This window comes from Calliphora vicina, chromosome 2, assembly GCF_958450345.1.
Source record: "Calliphora vicina chromosome 2, idCalVici1.1, whole genome shotgun sequence".
In the NCBI taxonomy this organism is placed as follows: domain Eukaryota; kingdom Metazoa; phylum Arthropoda; class Insecta; order Diptera; family Calliphoridae; genus Calliphora; species Calliphora vicina.
The window spans coordinates 125,199,467-125,224,192 of NC_088781.1; the positions used below are offsets into that span (position 1 = coordinate 125,199,467).

The window sequence follows — 24,726 nt, forward strand, 5'->3', positions numbered from 1 at the left end:
AGAGTGCTCTTTTTTTTGTAAACATCAAAATTAAAATTCATGTTTTCTCGTATATTTGATAAGTAAAAATTTGGGTTTAATACAGATTAGAAAGATATTAACATCTACTATTTATATTTCTGAAATCGCATGATTTGTATAATTTAAACGATTTTTTTCTTTAGATTTAATAAAACTTTTCTTGGGAAAAAACTCTCTCGCTGATTGTATATGTTGGAGAAATCAAGAGCATGATAAGGAATATTCATTTTTGAATTGTTTTAGATTTTGATCAATTTAATAGTTTCGTTTAGTTATGATAAAAGACTCATTTCAAAAAAAGTTTCGTCCATACATGTAAATACAAACAAAGTTTCAAATACATGTAAATTAAATATGTCAGTTGTTATACATGTTTATTGGATGTTCAAAAATATCTAATTTTAATTTGAAATTTGTCTTTGAATTGAAATGGAAAAATAAATACAAAACAATTGTTTAAAGTGCAAAAAATAGGAATTTCGGTTAATCGGTTAATCGAAACAAATTAATCGGTTTATTTGTTATTTGAAAATCGGCAATTTAAAATTATTCGAACAGTTAACCGTCCAAAATTAATCGGTTAACCGATTAACGGTTAATCGATTGAATACCCTAATAAATATCCAAGATTGAAGCTAAATTAAGTCTACAAAATGATCCACGATTGAAGCTAAATCTAAAATATCTCTCAATTTCCCAGCTTTTGGATGAATCCTGCTTGAGTAGCTCCCAATAATTTTGCAAGCTCTTGTTGAGTTTGACAAATCACAATCACCACTTTGAACCGCACAAATCATAAGCTTTGGTGAGCAATCGGTGTGCGTCAGCTATATCGGTGAACAGTTAATTTAATCTTTCATTGTGAATTTTTAAATTTACTTCAAATAACCTACGTAAGCAATTTTGCAAAGAATCTTTTAACAAAAACATTTAATTTTTCGGTTTCAGTAAATAGTTCCTCTGGTTCAAGAACCTACAACTGTTTAAAGAACTGGTGAAATTTTTAGATAAGAATGCTTAAAATAATATGTTATTTTGTCATAACCTAAAAGTGTATTATTAGGCGAGGGGCACTATTGAATGGTATCAAAAATTGCGAGCAATATGGGAATATAGGTCTACTATAAAATTAACTTTAAAGTAAATGGGAATATAAGTGTCCATTATATAGTATATCGGGTGCTGGACTATAAATCTGAGGGTTAAAAATTAAAAAAAAAAAATTTGTTTTTTTAGTGAAGCCCAAAAAATAAGTTTAAAAATTTATTTTTGAATTTTTAAATTTAAAAAATTTTATTTTTTATTTTTGTCCATTATATAGTATATCGGGTGCTGGACTATAAATCTGAGGGTTAAAAATTAAAAAAAAAAAATTTGTTTTTTTAGTGAAGCCCAAAAAATAAGTTTAAAAATTTATTTTTGAATTTTTAAATTTAAAAAATTTTATTTTTTATTTTTAAATTTTAAAATTTTTTTTAGTTTTTTCAATTTTTTTATTTATTAGTGAAAAACATTTTATGGCAAACAAATTCTTTTTGTTGAAAAAAAAATTCGAGTTAAAATATTTTTTTTTATCGATTTTCACCCATTGTAGATCCGTCTTACTATGGTTTAATACAGATATAGATCAAAAATATATATATATTTTCCTTATATCTGTGCCATTTGTGGGCCGATTTCCTCGATTTTAAATAGCAACCTTACCGGGTTTATAGCGGATATATTACAGTATGATATACGGTACAAAAATGGAAATTAACCCTTAAGAGTACTTGGGGTCAAAATGACTGTGTTTTTCGTGATTTTAAAAGTTCAGGGTCATTTGGACCCCAAGTGCTCTTAGGGATTAATTTTCATTTTTGTACTGTTATTGTAAATACTAGACTTCATGTTATATTTTTTTTAAGTTTCATCAAAATCGGCCAAAAAATTAGAAATTCCAAATATTGAAAAATTTGACCTTTGACCTTCACGATTTAAGGGTTAACGTTTTCCGATTTTAGGAAAACTTTCAAACTATATCTAAAATTACCTGGACTATAATATTCTGAACAGATTTTATTTAAAATTAATAACAGTAAAGTAATTGGGCTCATTCGCCATAATATGGTCAAAAAATTAGTTCTTGAAAATCGTAAAATTTATATCGCAGGTACGGAAAAACTGTAGGAGGTATTGACATATTTTTTCACATTTTTATTCCCTATTATGTTATAAATAAATCCCCATGTGATGATCAAAAAATTCTGAAATTTGTTTAACAAAATTTTTAAAAATTTTAAATTGTAGTTTTCAAACTGCCGCACAGAGGGGCCAAACATACTAATTTTGCGGATTAATTGAAAAAACAAATCTCAAGTATCGTGAAAACTGAAAGCGCCAGCTTAAAGAGCACAAAATACTACATCAGCAGGCAAAAAATTAATGTGAAATATTAAAAGGTATTTTTATAGTCACGTGTTGAAATTACATATTGTGAGAAAAAAACCTAAAAAATTGATATAAAAAAAAATAAAAAATTGCGCAAATAAATACTATTTGTGATAGATAATTAAAAAAATTAACAAATCTAATTATGCAACCATCAAGTTCAGATATTCATTGATATGTTTTGGTTAAATTTAAGTTTGAATTATTTGTGGAAGTGGCTTTGATATTAGTTTTTATATTGGAAGTGCAAAAAAAAAATGGATTTTGTCAGTTCAAATGGACATAAAGTTATTAGCTGGGCTCAGCTGGGCAGAGAATTTAATATAATTTAAAAGCCTGGACAGTTTAGCGTTGTTTCAGAAACAATTAGGTTGCGCATCGCTGCGCCTCATAAGTTATATGTAAATTAGTAAAAGCGTCACCCTTTAAGTCTACCACCAAAAAGCACTTTGCGATTCTGATAAACGTTTTATTGATGTCGTTGTTGTTGTTGTTATTGTCATTGTTTTTTTTTATAAGAGATGTGCAAGTGTTGTGATTAATAATACGAGAGTCACGTGGGATTCAGGCCTGGACGTGGCTATATTCTTGTGATAAAAAATAATGAGATAAACAATAATAATCTTTTACCAATTACTTTTCTTTATTTAAGTTTAGTTTTCCATCCATTGATTTTCTAATCGTGAATGAATAGCACGCGGAATTTTAACAATTTAACTCTCATGCACTCACACTTGTATATGCTTGTTTAAAATTTTTTTTTTTTGTGATTAATTCGAATAGCAGGCAATTTAGCTTAATAAAAAAATCATTTTAGTGAGCGAGATCGCGAGAATTTTAAAGTTTTATATCGGGAGCCAGTTATCACTCACGTTCAGATCTGTAGTTTTTATATTGGCTCTTTTCAAAGATTGTGTTGTATAAATTTCAAAGCAGTGCATTTAAACTTTGCAAGTCTTTTTATCAATAACATGCACAAATTTAGTGTGTCTCACTGATGTAGTTCTATAGATATAGGAAAATTAATAATTCATTTGTATGGGGGAACTCGATTCCACCCTCGTATACTCTTCCGATTTTGGCGGAACGTGTAGTTTGTTTTTAGAGTTACCCGCAGCAAATTTAGTGTGCATAACTATTGAAGTTCTATAGATATAGCACAGTTAATAATTATTTTATATGGTGGGTAATTGACTTCCCCCTCCTATATCCCTAAAATTTTGTTACAATATGCGGATTGGTCTATGGGCTACCCACGTAAAATTTTGCGAGCGTCGCTATTATTGTTGTTGAGATATTAATAAATCCGTAAAAAAGGGGCATTTGACCCCACTGTGTGCCGTTTAAAATTTTTTTTTTTTTTTTGTACCTGCGAATAGGTTAACTATATCCTATGAAGATAAAAACTCATATACAAGTAACTATGGATATATTTTAAGTAAGAATAAACTTTTGTTTTAATAATTCTCAAAATATGTTAATTTGGTTCCTATATTTCTTGTTATAGTGTCCTGAAACACGTTAATGGCCTGGCGAATTTTCAATAACTTTAACCTTTTTTAACCAATTTTTCTTTTAAATTAAATTGCAAAAGTAATTACTTAATAGCAAAATTTAAAAAAAAAAAAAAAACTGAAAAAAATACATTTTTTCCCCCCTTGTAAATGCACCACAAAACTAAATCGAAAGTCGGCACGGGTTGTCCTTGCCACTCATGATGAAGGGTATAATAAAAACAATGGTGTGGAAAAATAGTTTTAAATTATTTTTGGTTTTTAGTTCAAAACATAGCTATTTTTGGACCGATTTAGTAATACTCGAACATATATCTAATATATAGATCCAGGTCTGAGGTCTGTTATATATCAGGGGTCTAAGGAATGTTTGTTTCAACTAACATGAACAGAAGGACATCGCAATATCTACTTCCACATTTATAAGTTGGCATTTTAATGTTTAAAATATCTTGCAAAAAAAAACCTCCAGACATTTTATTTCAGACATCGCCTTTTAACAAAATGTTATTTTTATCACACCAAAACAAAAACACTTTTTTTATTTTCTAACGGTAAAAATCTATTCAAAATAAACAACTTTAACCGGAAGTTATTCGGTTGAGTTAGTTTCTTTTTGATGATAATAGTTGTAGTGTTGCAAACCATATCTGATTTCAAATGAAACTAATCCCGTAATGACTCTAAAGTTGGTTTTTTTTTCCTACTGTCTTATTCAACAAAGTGCATTCATTGTTTTTTCACACTAACTTCAGCAAATAGGTATAAAAATAGATACAGATAAAATTAAAATGAATATATATACAAAAAAAACAAAACAAAAAAAAGACTAAAATATTAAATACGAGTTAGATTTTTCATGATGATAATGCTACTAATGCTGCTGCTAATGATGATGATGAAGATTTGTATTAGAAGTTGCTGCTGCTGTTATTTATGTTTCGAAAAAATAAAAATAAAAAAAAATAAATGAATAAATGACCATGAGTATTAAGTTATGGTTGCATTTTCCATAACTGATCATGGTCAAGGTAGGAAAATGAATACTTTAGCTATGGCAACCAGGTTTCAGAGCTTTGTTGCTGCTGTTAAGTTGCTTTAGCTTTAACGAGCCAAGAACCAACAAAACCAGCCAGCAATGCCAAATGTAGCAACTTTTCAAACTTCATACAGACATATGCATACATGCAAGTTCGTTCTAACTTATTTGGCGGCCTTTGTTAATGATCATCTCTATCCTACATAATGCAGGGAGGGTTTACCATTTGCAACCGTTACGTTTGTTGCATACAAACGAGGTAGCAACATTTTCATTCCACACATTTATTTAAAAGAGGAGTTAGGGAAGGATTTTTATTTACAAAACTGAAATTAATTTGCAAAATTTTAGTTTCTTGTTTTATTTGCTTTACGTTTCCTTTTATTTTTAACGCTGTAATGCGTTTTCTTAAAATAACTTTTCAAGACAAAAAAAAAGAAATTGTTGATTTTTTTCTGCTTAACTTAAAACATGTGTCATAAAAATGTGTATTCTTGTTTCTTGTTCACTTGACGAAATGTGCATTTGTCAGTAACACACAGAAATAAATTGAAATTACATACTGTATTTAAAATAAAAAAAGCATATGCACATAAATTTTGTTATACAATTTTATTAACTTTGCAACAGCTGTAAAATAGCAAATAGTTAAACAGGGTATGACAATAAAAATAAAAACAATAAATGAGAAAGTAGTAACGCCAAATGAAAAGCGAAATAGCTCGAAACTAGTTACGTGATTGGTTCCTGGGGACTAGATATAGTTCTATCAATTTATATAAAGAAGATCTGCCTATTAAACTTGACGTTCGTGGTCAATTGACAATATTTGGATACTTTTTCATATATGGGGGATTTCACGTCAAGTGAACCAACTTTTAAAATCGATGTCTTCCGATCGATATGAAATTTACACCAAGGTTAGACCTATTGGATAGTAATTCAGACACAACAAGATCGGTCCAGAACTCTCTGAGTTAGAGGGGGTCAAAATTTGACATTTTGACCAAACATGTGATTTTTCTCATCCATGTAACTTATTACCTATTGTTCTTAGTAAAATGTGTTCCAAATAGTTTAGATAGCTATTTCTTCAATCTTTCGAAAAAAAAAATAAAAAAATTTTAATTTTTTTTTCCGAAATCAAAAAATTTGTTGACTTTTTTTTCAAATTTTTTTTTTTGGCTCAAAGAAAGCTTAGGTCATTTCCTAAAAGTTGGTTCACTTGACATGAAATCCCCCATATACATATATATTCTGGATCGTTATAAATAGCGGAGTCGGGAACTTTCCGTATCCCCCAAATAACTTACATACATGATTCATATATCAATATATCCGCTATAGACAATGTATATAACGCCGTAGTAAGTCGGACCTGTAATGGGTGAATATCGGGAAAAATATTTTTCAAAGAAAAAAATTAAAAAAAATATCAACAAAAAATTGATAAAAACTTATTTAAAAAAAAAAAAACAATTTCGAAAAAAAAATTTAAAACAATTTTGAAAAAAAAAATATTTTTAAGTAAATTTAAAAAAAAAACATTTTTGAGAAAATTAAAAAATAAAATTAAAAAAGTAAATGATTGTAAATAAATTAAAAAAAAAATTGGCAAAAAAATATTAAAATTTTTTTTTTTTAAATTTTAAAATAAAATAAAAAAATAAATTTTTTTTCTCATACAATGTTTTTCACTAATAAATTAAAAAAAAAAATATTTTATTCACATAAAAATATTTAAAATTTTTATTTTAAAGTATAATTTGGTATAAGATTCGCCACAGTCGAATATAGCTTTCTTAATTGTTTATAATAAATTTGAAATTTTTTCTTAAGGGATGAAAATTAATTGCAGATTTTTTATATTACTCCTGGTACTTTTCTGAAATTCGAACCCATTAGGAAAGAAAACGGGTAAAATCTGTAATTTGGTACTTTTTTGATACAATTAAGAGGTAAAAAAAAATTGTATTTATTTTTGATACTTTTTTCATAAAATATTGTTTTCTTATAAATTGACAATATTTTAATATGACCAACCTCTACGATACTCAAAAATGATTTAAATAAAATTTGTATCATTTCACAGAAAAAACTATTTCTTAAACCGTCTCAATTCAAATATTTGTCACATATTGAACTGGTTTCAATTCTTTCATAATTAAATCAAGTATTCATTTGCTCAAAAACGAAATTTCTTGATATTTTCTATTGAATTTTGAGTTTTGAATTTGATTATTTTGACAATTGAATATACAATTTTCGTTATTAGTTGAATTTCAAATACAAAAATTATTTAATAGATGTATTTGAAATTCAACTAATAACGAAAATTGTATATTCAATTGTCAAAATAATCAAATTCAAAACTCAAAATTCAATAGAAAATATCAAGAAATTTCGTTTTTGAGCAAATGAATACTTGATTTAATTATGAAATAATTGAAATAAGTTCAATATAGGATAAATGTTTGAATTGAAATATAATTTTTTCTGTGTTGATTTGGAACTCGAGTAAAATACAAATTTGAATGTGATCACTCATTTTTAATACAAAAATTCAATTTTTTGTACAAATATCTTAAATTGTTAATAATTTCGTAAATACTGCGATTTTAGAGAAAATAATCTCAATCCGTGATCCCTCATATTTTATATAAAAAATAGATTTTTAGTTCAAAAAAAAAAAACTCAAATATATATTTTTTACTAAAAATCGATTTTTAGTATAAAAAACTCAAATATTATAAATCTTAAATAAAAATATTATAAATCTTAAATACTGCGATTTTAGGAAAATAATCTCAATCTCTGATCTCTCATATTTTATACCAAAAATTAATTTTTTAACACCAAAAAACTCAAATATCTTAAATCGTTAATAACTACTCAAATACTGCGATTTTAGGGAAAATAAGCTCAATCTGTGATCATTCATATTTTATACTAAAATACGATTTTTAGCATTAAAAACTCAAATATCTTAAACTTTGTATACGCGATTTTAGGGAAAATAAGCTCAATCTGTGACCATTCATATTTTATACAAAAAATCGATTTTTAGTATAAAAAACTCAAATATTTTGAATCTTATATAACTTTGAAAATACTGCGATTTTAGGGAAAATAATCCCAATCTGTGATCTCTCATATTTTATACCAAAATACGATTTTTAAGACCAAAAAACTTAAATCTCTTAAATCGTTAATAACTTTGTAAATAATGTGATTCTAGAGAAAATAAGCTCAATCTGTGATCACACTTATTTTAACCCAAAATTTATTTTTAGTATAAAAAACTAAAATTCAGATCTGAATCTGTATCACAGAAAATATCCGCAAAATGGAGTATTTTGAAAATTCAATTTTGACGGGTGTTCAAGAGTGAAATAGGAAATTGGTACTTTTTCTCCTATTGGTACTTTTTTAATATTATAAATTATTAAACTTATCAAACATAGGGAGAACTAATGGTACTTTTTCGTACTTCTAAGAAAAACTTATGGTACTTTTTAGTTATTTTGTAAATTTTTATATGGCTCTGAGTGAATGAGAATATAAATTATTGGTACTTTTTCTTTATACTTCTTTTCAGTCTAAAAAGGATGAGCAGAACAAAGGGTGTTTCGAAGTTTTTATCTGACATCATAACTGTTTATAGATTACATATTTGTTATTAGATAATCGCAGTCACATATTTTTACACTTTCTATTTATCATTATAAAAACTTAGTGTTTTCAGAAAGAGTACAAAAACCTATGTTCACCATCTTTCGTAAAATATTCCTATAAATGAATATTACTGCCTGTTCCACGATGTCGAAAGAAAAATGAGTCGAAAAAATTTGTATGAAAACCACTCAGTTTTTAAAATTCTTTCGTATAGTCTTCCTACTAATTTGTTCGAATCATTTTTCTTTCGACATCGTGAAACAGGCCTTTTTTTTATTTTCAGCTCCAATATCTATAAATATTTTTTATTGTAGCATACAATACAATTACAAATATTCTAAAAAAACACCGGCTGATAGATTATTTCTCAACCAAAATTATCCATCTTTAAATAAAACTTTTCAAAATACATAATCAAAAGTTTTTGAAAAAATTTTCCATTTATTATTTCATTTAATTCCCCAGATGATATCCATATAACTACTTCACATATGTACCTACATATGTACCTACATCAAAATTGTTATTCTATATATGCATATACAAATTATACTCTTTTGGCAATCTGTACATTAATATCGTCGAAAATGCAGCCTCTTTTCACATACAAATAAAGAATTTTTACATAAAATTATGTTTTGAACTTGATTTGAAAATCTATTTTTATACAATAAAACGCTTAGAGTGCAATTTTGTTTGCCTCTTCATCATGTCAAAACAGTGGTGACGATGGTGTAATAAATGGCAAACAAATATATTATGAAAAATATAAAAATAAATTGGACAAGATTCGTTAGTTAAATATCTTTGAGACATTGTGGTATAGCCATAACAAAATATCTCTGGGAAAGTCTTTATTATTCGAAGAACGTTTGCAATAACCTTCAGATACATACATACATTTCCCATTTATTTTAACATTTAAACGTCTATTTTAAATTTTGTTCATATTCGAATGTCGCGTTCTTATACCTAAATCATCGTTTCTAGTGTGTCTGAAAATTTGAATTCAAATACCATACATTTCCCAGCAATCTTAACTTTTAAAACTCCAATTTAAATTCTGTTCATTTCCGAATGTCACGTTCTTATACCTAAATCATCGCTTCTTATCATTACTCTGCGATAAGTATTATAATAACAATACTAAACATTTTATTTTGATTTAAATTTTGTTTATGTTCGAATGTCGCGTTCTTATACTTAAATCATCGTTTCTTATCAGTAATCTGCGATGGTTCTTATGAAGTGTCTGAAAATTTTAATTTAATTCATTTAATTCCCAGTAATCTTAACTTTAAAAAAAGAAAAATTATGTTAAAGAAAAGGGACCCTTATAGTTGCTCATTGGGAAAAGCAGTAATGAAGATATAAAGTGCAGTTAGTTAAAGAATTAATGCTATTGAAACACTAAATAAAAAGTATGTCGCCTCCATAAATAATAAATATAATGCCTTTATTGAAACTACTTGAACATGACAGAAAATATGTCGCGTGCTAAATCATACTAAAGGTTGTAAAAACATGAATGTATGTGTTTTAACATGACACTTATTTACAGAAAGCCACAATATTGTACTTTAGTACAAAAACGAGTTCTAGTTTTTGTCGCGTTCTGGATCCTATGTTTATTACTAATATATTGGAAACAAAAAGGCGACAAAACCTATATAGCTTTAAATAAAAAGTATGTCGACTCCATAAATAATAAATACAAAGCTTTTGTTGAAATTACTTGAACATGACAGAAAATATGTCGTGTGCTAAATCATACTAAAGGTTGTAAAAAAACTAGTGTTTATAAAAAACCGACTTTTTAAAAAACCGGTTTGTCGGTTAACCGAAAATTGGGCTTTTTTAGAAAACCGGTTTTTCGGTTAACCGACATCGAAAAAACCGGTTTAACCGGTTAACCTTCATATATATGTAGAAAACATAAAATGTCCAATAAAGTGTATACAGCTTTAAAATTTTTAGTTTTTATTAGTCAGGAATGGTTAATATTAAATAACTATAAATATACAAAGGTGCTAAGTCCATTTTATTTTGTAAAAATTTCACAATTATTATCTCAGTCAAATGGAATTGAGTATAAATATGTTACTAAATATATAATATACTTGTTTTAATTATTGGTTTATTCATTAAATTTTTCTGATATGGAACAGAAAATGTAGCAAGTCCCAAAAAAGGACCTATAAGATGTAAACGCATTTCTTCTTAGCTGTGATTATTTGTCATTATAAATCACACCAAATAATTAATAAAGCTCCATTATCAGATTTCAAAAATATTTCTGAAAAGGACTTTGTACACTAAGCTAACGAAATTAATAATAAAATAAAATTTTAAGAACAAAACACACTAATGAAGTCAAATTGATTGAAAGAAGGTATGCACATCAAATTCAACTTGACGTTTGGTAAAATCATCACTAAGTTTATAATGAATCATTATTAAGATTTTGTTTAACTTCTAGAATTCTGCGGAATTTAATTTCATTCAATAGTTTCATTATGTGCAATTTATTCTGAAAAAGTTTTTAAGTAAACTCATCGTCCTCTACTATTTAGAATCATTGTAATTCTTAAAAATATCAATCTAAATAGGTTTATACTGTAAATCAGCAGTTTAGATTTCAAATCAGACCAATAATGTTTGTACAATAAATATAAAAAATGCACAAAACCATGAGATTTCTTAGTTTTAAACCTAAATTTTAAAAACCGGTTAACCGAGTGATAAAAACCGGATAAACCGGTTAACAGAAAATCAGCATTTTAAATTAACCGGTTTGCAAAAAACCGAGATTTCGAAGAAAAACCGGTTTTTCGGTTAACCGGTTAACCGGTTTATAAACACTAAAAAAAACGAATGTAAATGTTTCAACATGATACTTATTTACAGAAAGCCACAATACTGCATTTTTGTACGAAAACGAGTTCTAGGTTTTGTCGTGTTCTGGATCATATGTTTATTACTAATATATTGGAAACAAAAAAGCGACAAAACCTATATAGCTTTAAATAAAAAGTATGTCGACTTCATAAATAATAAATACAAAGCCTTTGTTGAAATTACTTGAACATGACAGAAAATATGTCGCGTGCTAAATCATACTAAAGGTTGTAAAAAAACGAATGTAAATGTTTCAACATGATACTCATTTTAGAACGTCCCAAAATTGTACTTTATTTCCAAAACGAGTTCTAGTTATTGTCGCGTTCTGGATCCCATGTTCATTGCTAATATATTGGAAACCAAAAAGCGACAAAATTTACCTGTTACACAACTCATAGTAACATGTGAGTCCATAAATAATAAATACAAAGCTTTTGTTGAAATTATTTGAACTAATCCAATATGTCGCGTGCTAAATCATACTAAAGGTTGTAAAAAAATTTATTCAAATGTTTTAACATGACACCTATTTACTGAAAGCCACAATATTGTACTTTAATGCAAACAAAATAATTCTAGTTTTTGTCGCGTTCTGGATCCCATATTTATTGCTAATATATTCAAAACCGCGACAAACCCTACCGTTTGCATAAAATGTAGTGCACTTAAAAATGTAAACAAGAAATAAAATTATTAAGATTTGTTTAATTTTTCACTTCAAAAGCCTACCAATGTCGCGTTCTGGACCGTGGAAATGCCTATTTGTATCCCATATGAAGAAAGCGATATGTTTAATAACCTTTTTAGATGGATTTGAGATTGCTGATTATCAGAATCTTATTTGTATACCCTTCACCTTCGTGAGAAGGGTATATATAAGTTTGTCATTGCGTTTGTAATTTCTACATTTTTCATTTCCGACCCTATAAAGTATATATATTCTGGATCCTTATAGATAGCGGAGTCGATTAAGCCATGTCCGTCTGTCCGTCTGTCTGTTGAAATCAATTTTCTGAAGACCCCATATATCTTCGGGATCCAAATCTTCAATAATTCTGTCAGACATGCTTTCGAGAAGTTTGCTATTTAAAATCTGCAAATTCGGTCCATAAATAACGGAGATATGAGCAACAAACCGGGACAACCTCGATTTTTGACCTATTTAGACAATATGGATATCTAATGATAGATATTTCAAAGTCCATTGCAACGTTGTATATAAGGCTATAGTAAGTTGGACCTACAATGAAAACTAAAAAAAAAAAAATTAAAAAAAAATTTTGAAAAACAATTAAATTTTGTTTACCTAAAAATATTTAAACAAATTTATTTTAAAGTATAATTTGGTGAAGGGTATATAAGATTCGGCACAACCGAATATAGCTCTCTTACTTGTTTTTTTTTGCCTTTATATTTTGCAATCCGCACCACTGTGTAACGTTACGAAACGATTGATCAATTACAAGCGTGTATCATATGAGTACAATTTAATGGCATTCGAGTAAAACAAAAAAAAAAAACAAAACGAATGAATGTGCAATAACAACAACAGCAGCAATAGCAACAACAACATGCGAAAGAAAAAAAACTCGTTAAAATTTCAAATGCACTTGTGCTCAAGCAATTGATTCAAATTTCTAGTTTAACTTGAATTCTAATAGTATTTATCTCAGTGTACGTGTATACATGCAATTATGTTTGTGTTTGGATGTATGAATGTCAGAATATTAGGAGGGATCTGTATGTAAGGAATCAACAAATTGAAATGGAAGGTTTAATAAGATACTATTTCCAACAAAATCTGTCCAAGTTTTATTTTTTTTTCAAAAATATCGTTTTTCAGGTTCTTTTAAGATTCTTCCAAAATAGTAATTCATTGTAAAATAGTTATTGCAACCATCCTAATATATATGGTATGTAAATGTTTGCACATGTGTGTAAATGTGTTCTCAACTATGATAATATATAGTTTCTGTATGTGACACAAATACATATTTCCAGCAGCTGTTTTAAAATTCATAAAAAAGCACACACAGATACACACATTCTCCTAAAAGAAATGAAAACAAAAATTGAAAAAAACAAACCAACAGAACAAACTCTAAAGAACATGAAAGAACAAACAGTAATATACGAGTAAAACAAGTTGCATGTTGAGCAGTTCCAAACAGCCAAAACGTCAGCAACATGCAGCCCACAACTCAAGAGTACAAGTTACCAACAGCATACTAAGAAGCCCAAACACCACCACCGATGTTGATGATGACGACAATGCCAATGGATGATGCTGTTGATGTTGATGATGACGCTGACAATTCCTAATACCAGCCAAACTAACAAACTCTGAAAATTCTAATAATAAAACGACAACATATTGCACGCAATATACTATATAATCACAGCAATAATAACTACAAGGAAAACTACTCAGTATTATTATGTTGCATGCAGCAGAAGTTATAAAGAAGAAGAAGAAATAACTAGTTGTTTAAATTTAGCCACTAAAGCTGATTGGCCTTAGCAGTAAGTACTTACTAACTACAAGCAGCATTTACTCAACACTTTTTTTTTAAAAAATGTCTGGTTTTAATTGGTAATACCTTAGGATGGTTTTGGAAAGAGTAAGTGTAAAATTATAGCTTAATGAGAGCCTAGACCTTTAAGTAAAACTCAAGCCTAAGATTGCATACTCTAGGCACTTAGCAGTCATAAGATGTATTCTGGTCTATACTACTCTTGTTTGTTGAAGAGTAATGGACATTAAAAGGCTATTACTAACCTGTAATAGCAACAAGTTTTATGGCCTCCTTGCTTTAGGCTAGTGTGGAGACGATGCTGACTATACCTCCCATCGATACATACTTCAAAAGCATCTCTACTAAGTCGGCTCTAAGACTCAAAGGGTCAGGCGGACTGAAGCATGATCCTACTAGAAGTAGACAGGTCTATTTTGAGACAGCAGTGGGATTATATAGTTCGTATACTAACAGTATAATTTGGAAAGAGATGGGTTTTCAAGCCTAAGATTGCATACTCTAGGTACTTAGCAGTCAAAAGATATATTCTAGTCTATACTACTCTTATCTTTTGAATAGTAATGGACACTAAAAGACTAGCGTGCTTATTATTAGCCTGTTAGCAATATGTTTCATGGCTTCCTTTCATGACTGGCCTAGGTTAGGGAATAACTTTAATTGGAAAGAAATTTCGAGGAACTTATTACATTAGAGGCTCTCACCTGACTGATTCAATCCCATCCACGTAGATATCAATGGTCTACGACTCGAGATTTTATACTAGGATTCTTTTCACTTGGAAAATTTTGCAGGTCGATCTCACAAAAATTTCACGTGCTAGTTAGCGTTTGTCGGTATTCTAATCGTAAGGACTCTATAAACACTTGGTATACTAACTATATAATCCGTATGCTGTCCCAAAATATACCTGTCTAGTTCTAGTAACTAGAATCATGCTTCAACCCGCCTATTCCGTTGAGTCCTAGAGCCGACTTAGTTGAGATGCATTTGAAGTATGCATCCAGACTAGCCTAAGGGAATGTCCCATTGCGCCGATGCTGGACATACCTTGCATCGATATATACTTCAAATTCATCTCTGCTGAGTCGGCTCTAAGACTCAAAGGTTCAGGCGGGCTGATGCGTGATCCTACTAGAAGTAGACAGGACTATTTTGGGACAGCAGACGGTGCATTTAAAGTATGTATCGATGGGAGGTATCGATTAGGATAGTCTGGAGACGATACTAGAAATACCTCCCATCGATACTTACTTCAAATGTAACTCTGCTAAGTCGGCTCTAAGACTCAACGGGAAAGGCGGGTTGAAGCATGATCCTACTAGAAGTAAACAGGTATATTTTGGGACAACAGATGGATTAAGTAGTTTGTATACCAAATGTTTATAGAATCCTAATGATTCGAATACCGGTGAAAGGGAACTGGCACGTGAAATTTCTCTGAGATATCTGCAACGCTTTCCAACAAAAAATGTAGACCATCGAAAGAACCACGAAAAGAATTCTATCTTGATATCTTTGTGGACAGACTTGAATCAGTAAAGGCTCTCACCTCCAATGTAATAAGTTCTTCGAAAAGTCGCCTCAATTACATTTATTCCCTGGCCTAATTAGACATCAGATTTTCTAGCTAGTGTGGGTTTCAGGACATGGAGCTCCGGGAATATGAAATTTGCTGACGAATGCATAGCAAATGGTTCATTCTTGGATGAAACTCAACTGGAAAAAAATTTTAGTTACGAGTTTTAGGAAGATATATTGCTCACTAAATGTGCACATTGGGATCTCGTTTAATAATTATAAGACTCAAAAAGTCAACAGCATCCTACAAAATATGCTCTGGGCAATTTTCCGCAAATGGGTTTATTATTCAGTTCCAACACCGAATATTGATATAGACTTTAGGATACCAACAATAGATGACCGGGTCCCAATTTCTGTATCTGCAGCAATCAAGGCTCTTAACTCCAACGTAATAAGGTTGAAATGTTGTGGAGTTAGTGTAGTTTTCAGGAGAGCATCTATGGAAATACGGAACAAATGGGGTGTCCTTCAACGAAACTGTAGTGCAAAGGGACGTCCATATTCTCTTGGTTGCAATATCGAATATGACTGATGAATGAGTATTAGAAGATATGGAACTTAGGTGGTTACGATGAAATTCTCTGGCACTGGAACAATTCAAAGTTTGAAACGGTAGCTAGCGCGAGAACTTTGTCTGCTAAACTTGACCTCTTGGTTTCTCTCAAACTTTCCAAGCGATAGTTTATCGATACAGCCTAAGTTGACCATTGATATTTAGCTAAACAACTCCAAAACAATATGGTCCCAATGCCTTTTGAATTGTTGTTATTCCCTGCCCCAACTTTGACAAGACCTTGCCGAGTTAATGTGGCTTAAAAGACAAGAAGTCATCCGTTCGTCCTTGGATTAAACAGTGACGCAAGGGTACATTGGTAAGAAAAGTTTTGAGAAGATATGGGATATCAAGTCTTATATTGTACACTAAATGTACACATTGCTAAATCGGTTTTAAGACTCAAAGAGTCAAGCGGTCTAAAGAATATAAGACGTATCGAGCACGGAAGCATCCTGAAAAATATCGGCTGGCCAATTTTCTCGCTAGGGTGGATTATTCAGTTCCTGTCACGAATATTGATAAAGTATTATTAACTAGAATATAGACAATAGATGACTGGGTCGCAATTTCTGAACTTGCATCAACCGAAGTAATAAGGTCGAAATGTCTTTTCAACTACACTTATTCCAACTTATACAAAACTTTGTGGAGTTAGTGTGGGTTCCAGGCCATGAGGACAAGGGAATATTCCTTGTTTGCGGGGTCAAATTTGATTATTGAATGAGTATTAGAAGAGAACGAACTCAGGTGGTTACGATTAACACTTGTAGGATTTCAAAAATTCTCTGGCCCTCTCCGGCAATGAAAAAGAAACAAGACTCTAGTGGTCATGGTATGGTTCAAACGGACATTGGCTGGATAAATTTGTCTGGGTTCCATGACATGAGGCCAACAAATAGGGTGTTCTTAAACGAAAAAGTGGTGCAAGAGAATATTCATATTCCTTAGGTGCGGGGTCGAATATGATTGATGAATGAGTGTTAGAAGAGATGGAACTCTAGTGGATATGGTGCGATTCTCTCTGGTCTCTCTCAGATTTTCCAAGCGAAAGTCTATGTGATTGATAGAGCCGACGTAGACCATTGATATTTACCTACAATGTCTTCTCAATTGCATTTATTCCCTGGCCCAACTTAACAACATATTTCCCAGTTAATGTGGCTTAGAAGACATGAAGTCATGCGGTAGTCCTTGGACGAAACAATACTCTGACACGCAAAAAAGACCAAGACCGCCTTTGCTCTTGATCGAAATTCGAATATACTTTTTTGCTGTCACTTCAATGTCATACAATTTAGGCATAAAGAACTGTTATTATATCGCTCTATCGAGCACCAGTAATAGTCTCAGCTTGAGAAACCTCATTTTCAATGATGCCTCCAGCCCAAAATTCGCAACAAACAGTGATACATTGTGGATGCATTTGTTTTTCGACAATCTGAACATCAAATATAGAAATTTTGACGATTAACTATGCAATCAGGCTTAGGATGATTTTGCTTGAAAACTCATCATCCACTTGTTAATGCTCAATAATCCTTTCAACGATATTACTTTGTTGAGCATGGGTTTTAGGATTAAGTTCTTGTTTCAATTGAACTTTGAAAATTTCGCAATATTCCTTGTCCACGTTACCGAATCCAGATTCTTGGACTTTCAATATTACTGTCATGCACTAATTCTATATTCTCATTTGATCGGCTTATTTTTGGACGACAACTGTGTTTACCATAAACCAATTCATTCAATCTCCCTTAATTTTTCAATTACTTTCTTCACTGTTGATGAAGTCAAATCAATATTCCCCCCGTTGCACGGAAATTTCGTAGATTTTTTCCTACAAACTTTCATTACTTTGAAAATACCGTGTTCATGTTCTCTCAAGTACCCAACTATTGACATAATATTGAAAATTTCCTTTAACAAAAATCTTTTAAAAAAAAACATAGTACTTCACTTCAGAGTCACATGTGGAAATGTCTTAAACGAAAAAGCAATCACCTGTAAATGTCATTCATAAATTAAACGTTATTTATGTCAGGGGTAGCCCCCTACCCCTGACACTTCAAATATTACATTGCAAATTCCCCTAGAATTAAAACAAACAAGAACATTTCTTTTGCTTTCTTATCTTCGAATATTCGAACAAACAAATTACATTTAACTTAAGTGCTCTTCATTCTACTTCAGTAAGGAAAAACAATACTTTGTGTGTTGTCAGGCATGGAAAATGGAGATTTTGAAAGAGAAGTACTAACGCTGTTACAAATGAAGTACTTTGAGTACTTTACTGGAATATCAAATTCACAGACATTATCAGCATTCTTCAGTTAACAATTAAGATTTAATAGTAATTTAAAGAATTTAGACACTCCTCAGGTGTCCAAAATATATATAATTCAATATTACACAATGAGACCTATCGCAAGATAAATGGTCATAGATGTAGCTTCTAAACCATAGATTGTCTTGTAACTTAGAACGTCAATAGAGGGGGAGTAAGGATATTTTCTTTGCAGTTAGGAGTTTTAAGTATTGGCGGCACTACATTAGATCAAATGCGAAAAACATTTTCGACCTTGAAGCTTCTGTTAAACTTGGATAGTCAATAGAGAAGGAGTATAACTTTCAGAATATTGTCTTGGTCATTAGGCCTTAGTTCTTGTGCTAATTGAACTTTATTAACATAGAGACGCAGATCTTCTGTGAGTATACGAAATTCTCGAAAACGACGCGGAATTTTGTTTGCTTTCACCAACAATCTCTCGCACTCTTTCGATATTGTCATTTGAATGGGTTGTTTTTTGAACGCCTAATATGTTTATCATCACCAATTGATTCAATCCTCCTAAGTTTTTCAATTACTCTCTTCACATTCGATGAAGTTAAATTAATCAATTAAGCAGAGAGTAAAGCTTGAAACAGACTCTTGAATTGTCAATAGAGGAGGAGTATAACTTTCAGAATATTGTCTTTGAGGGTATAAAATGGGATAAAGTTAGCCACTTCAAATGTGAAAAACAATTAAGGCACCGAAACATACTCAAATATAAACCAATTTTTAAGATATTTATTGGATGTATGACTTAAAAATGCAAATTTTTAGCTTTTATTTTGAAACATTTGTACAATATAAACATATTCAAAGTATTGACCATTCCTAGCTATGGCCCTTTCCCATCATTCTGGCAACATATGGATTCCGAGCCAAAAGAACTGCTTATCTGTTGAGGCCAAGAACGAATCAAGCCAATATCGGATACTCTGTTCCAAAGTATCCCAGAGAGAGCGTTCTGCATCGATCGAACAAATAGTAGTCAGACGGAGCACGGGTGAGGCAAAACTTCCTAACCACTTGATTCTAAAAACTTTTTAACAGGTATTGCAACATGTGACCGAGCGTTAGCATGATGGAAATGGTTTCATGTCTGGCAATAGATTCTGGGCATTTTTCGGCAAATGCTCGCTTCAAACGAATCAGTTGAATTCGGCACAGGTTCCATGTGATCAGATTTCAGCAGCTTATAATAGATGGGACCATTTTGCTCCCACCAAATACAGAGAATTACCTTAGCGCCATGGATATTTGGTTTTGTGTCGATTCGGCTGGTTGGCCGGGCTTCACATACGATGTCTTACGCTTCGGGTTATCATAATGGATCCATTTTTCATCGCATGTAATGATTCGGTGCAAAAATGATTTTCTTTTATAGCGTTCAAGCATCATTTCGTACATGCAAAATCGTCTTTCAAGGTCTCTCGGCTACAATTCGTATGGTATCCAATTTCCCTACTTTTGGATGAATCCTACTGCTCTCAGACATTTTGATATTTCTGTTTGAGTAGCTTCCAATGATTTTACAAGCTCTTGTTTGGGTTTTACAACAATCTTCATGGAGTAATGCCTCCAATATTGGTCTTCAAACTGGGCCAAAATCACCATTTCTGAACCGCACAAACTATGTTTTGCATAGAGTATCGGTTTCACATCAAACAATATTAAATTGGATGATAATTTGATAGATTGCTTTGAAATGTCAATAGGAGTTGCTAGACTTTCAGAATATTGTCTTTGGAGTTATGAGTTTTAAGCACAGCTGGAGCTGGAGCAGAATCAAATTTTTTTGGAAATAAACCTGGTATTTCTAAACGGCTGGTCCGATCGGGATAAAATTTAACGTGGGCGTAGCCAAGACGTATTTGAGTTAAAGTTATTAAAATGGGCCCTACAACTGATACGGGCGGCCCTCTAGGGGCTCAAAGTAGGTTACCTTCGACATGTAAAATAATAAACACGTGCAATTTTTTTGTTTCCCATCCGATTTCAAAGATTTTTATATTTTTGGAAAGCGCTCGGTTAGGTCTTGAAAAAACACGCGTGCGTTATAGGCATTTAAAAATTAAAATTTTGCCAAACCTTGGTCTGCTTTTTTAAAAATATAGGTCGTACTTTTGGACCAAATGGACTCGAATTTTTGTATTAGTTAGACAACTAAATTACGAATAACATACAAAAGATTTTAGAGCAATTTCAATTATGGATCCAAAAATAAACGATTTTCAATTTATATATTCAAAAAATAATTAATTTTTGGTGTTTTTTTTTTAGCCGAAAAGGTGACTTAACTCTTTTTTTTATTAAAAATTCACTTTCTTTAGGAACATATGTATAACAATTTTATAGTTTTCTGTAAGGTATCTTTAAGGAGAACATTATGGTATAAAAAACATGTAAAATTTTTCGAATACGTCGCCCTACACCCTTCGGAATGTGTGCTATTTGTTTTATCAAAATTTCAACTTTGGGCCACATGTTCTAAAATCCCAAAGCTGGGATCAGAAAACGAAAAGCAGCTTTTAAAACCCTGATGTGTTCCTTATTAATCCCCAAAGTATTTTCCCAGCCCTGAAGGAAATGTGGACCCTATGAGCAAAATTTAAAAAAAAACATTTTTGGGATTTTTCGTCCAATTTTTAGGAATTGCGGGATTCCCTTTGACCTTTTGACAAGTTTTTTTTTACACTTTGTTATTTAGAATGACAAATTTAAAAAACGTTGAAAATTTCATTGAGTTTTGTTAATAAATAAAGATTTTATTACATATTACATATTTATTGAGTTTCTAAAACTAAAATATGTATCAAAATTAGGACCAATTGGATGCACATTTATTCCGAACTAATTTTTTTATTTAGATAAATTAATTTTGCCAATAGGTAGGACTGCAGACGAAAAAAGCTGAATTTGCACTGTTATAACGTCTCGAATATGGCGAAAAACGGGGTTTCTTCAAACTTGATATTAAGATATTCGGATTCAGCGCAACTCAAACCATTAAAAAAGTGACTCAAGTCTGTGGGTTTCGACTCTTTTTAAATATTGTGGGACTGTGTTATAAAAGCTTTAAAAAATACTGCCCATTTTTTAAAGCTTTTTTTGCGGAAAGTTAATTCAATTAAAGAGGAAATACTAACAAGGTTTTCTATATCAAATGAACTGAAAATTTAAATTAATACCTTATCTGCCATCCCTGTTTTGTCTTATAAATTATAGCAAAACAAATTTAACATATTATTTGTTTATTTGTACAGGGTGCTAAAGTCAATAAGCAAAAAAGCTAAAAACATTGAAATGAAATTGTGTCACGTTTGTTTGAACAACTGTCAATATGATGATGATATGAGTAGGTTTATTTTGTAACTGGTATTTGGTTGTTTTTTGTATGTTGTTCTATTACACAAATTCTTGTAAAGTACTTTTGTCACGTTAATTTGTAGCCAGATTATAATGTTATATAAAACATTTGGCAACAAAGAAATTGAGTTATAAAGAAAAATAACAAGAAATTCGCTTACCTTTTAGTTTGAAATCCAGCAAAGAAAACAAAAGAAAAACAAAACACCACAAATGTGTTAAGAAATTTTGGTAAAACACGTTTTCAATAACATTGATATCTAAAATAGAGAAAAGAAAATAGGAAATTAGTTTAAGAAAAACAAACAAACAAGGAAACAAAGATTTAAAGTTGTCAATTATTAAAAATTAAATGAGATTTAAGGCTAAAATAAATCAATACAAAGTAATATGAAAATAAATTTTAAGCCGCCTAAAAGTAGGCACCGAAAACTTTCTGCTACATTAAGTTTATAAAAATTGTAATTAAATTTTAAATATTTAATAAAATGGCATATTTATTGTTTAAATTAAATCCCAAATTGTGACTTATTGTTGCTGCTTAGCTTTACAATTGCCTTTTTTAACAGCCCTTAAGTATGCTTCAATTTTGTTTGTTTAATACGCCTTAAATCTTTCAATCAAGCTGCATTTATTTAATTTTTACACTTTTCTATTTTTTTTATTTTTATCATATTTTACCTTTTGCTCATTTTTATTAAATTTTTTTTTTAATTATTGTCCTCCCAAATAGCATCATTACAAACAGCCCTTACTGCAATAATACCTTTAATGATGCTCTCATTAAACAACCGATTAAAAAGTCAGAATTCACAAAATATATGTGTTACCGTAAAAAAGTGAACATTTAATAACCATTAATTAACTCATAAATAACCTACAAATTAATTAAATACAATTAAAAATGGCCCACACTCACACATTTATACTCATCTATACATACGCATTTTAATGGCCGCCATTTAAAACGTAATAAAGGAAATTGACAATAAAAAATGTGAAGTTGAAAAGCAAAAAAAGATTGTGAGTTACTGGACTGGACTTCATATAAAATTGGTTGGGCAAATGTATGTAGGTGAAAAAAAAGTGTCAAACATGTTTAATAAATAGCCCACAATTAATACAATTAAACTGCTAACTGCAGGATATTTAAAAGAGTTTAAACATTTCCAAAATCTTTTGTATTAAGCACTAAATTTTCCCATTTAAAGAAATCAAATGGTGTTACATCATGCGCTATAGGAGGGCAATTCTGATCACCGAAACTAGAGAGTACATCACCTATACTGATCTCTCATTAGTCTCAATAACACTGTGTGTAATTTTGTGAGTCATGGAAATATAACCATATACGGACACCACTACGTGATAAAAGACCCGTGTCTCCCAGTTTTGCCCAAAAGTCATGCACTTTTTTTCATGGGCCCCAAAGATTTGGGGCCTCGGAGTTAAAGATTTGCAAAAAAGTGATAATTTTCTTAGGCTCATATCTTGCAAACAGTTCGGAATTTTGAATTACTCTAAATTTATTTTGAATTTTTTAAAGCTTTTTGCGATTTTGATCTTGAAGATGAAGATCTTTATGACAAGGGCTACAACTTTGCATCAGAGAGTAAATCAAAATTCCGAACTGTTTGAGCCTAAGAAAATGATCAATTTTTTGCAAAAATGATACTGAGGACCCAAATCTTTGGGGGCCAATAAAAAAAAGTGCATGACTTAGAGTAAAACTGGGAGTCACGGGTCTTTTTTTGGTGTTTTATCACGTAGTGGTGTTATTTTTGTCGTGTTGCACTGTGTAATTGAATGGTTTCTCGGACAGTAGGGCATGTGGCAGCATTCCGTGTCCTCCACAACAATATCCTCCATTATAGGCAAGAAAAACTGTATTAAGTATTATGTAGCAATATCGAGAAAAAGTAACAGTCACTGTTTGACCAGCCTTATTTTTGATTATTGTTCAAAGATAACTCCAGCCCAAAATCCGTTATTTTCCGATACCCACATGTGGGTTCTCCGCACACCAAATGCATCAACTTGTCGGTTTTGTTAATAAGCTCTATAAACTTTGTTTTTTATCCTTCCAAAAAAATAAGATTTGTCGAGGTTATCAAAATAGGCATTTGTTTGTGAGATGATTTCATCATTAGAGTCAAATCTCTTTCCGCCGAACCATTTCTTCAGGTTTGGAAACAAGATAGTCACTCAGGGCTAAATCTTGAGAATAGAGAAGATGTCGAAGCAATTCGTAATCTATTTCATGGATTTTTACCATTTAAACAGCACATGTATGCACCCTTGCATTGCACTGGTGAAAAATAACTTTTTTTCTTGACCAATTGATGTCGTTCCTTTTCAAATTCTCATTAAAACGACCCAATAAGTTGGCATAATATTAGCCATTGATTAGTTTACCCTTTTGATTATACCGCGAACATCCCAGAAAAACTTTATTGGCTGCAAATCCACCATGGCCTTCTTCGGCGACCATTCACCCAGATAAAGCCACTCTTCTCTGTGGGGCGTTGTGGTGGATCCACGGTTACGAAACGGCCGAAAAACTCGACCATATTGTGGTTGAACAATAACAAAAACTCCTGCGAAGTTATCACATGATTTCGTTTGTGGTCGATTGTGAGTAAACACTGCACCCATCTTGCGGAAAGCAAGATGATCATTAAAAATTTAAACCACTGAGCCTTGTGAGATGACTATGGTTTCTACAATCTCTCGCACTTTCAAACTCCGATGGGCCAACACCATATCGTACATTTTTT

General features: G+C 30.8%; 1 protein-coding gene across 1 annotated transcript in view; it reads right to left on the bottom strand.

Annotated features, from left to right (window-relative positions):
- The window catches only part of LOC135951472 (beta-1,4-glucuronyltransferase 1), a 140,957-nt gene that overhangs the window by 56,535 nt on the left and 59,696 nt on the right, over window positions 1–24,726 (bottom strand). Inside the window, exon 3 of the mRNA XM_065501126.1 lies at window positions 22,111–22,209. The gene's annotated coding sequence lies outside the window, so the exon portion shown is untranslated. The remainder of the gene's footprint in view (window positions 1–22,110; window positions 22,210–24,726) is intronic.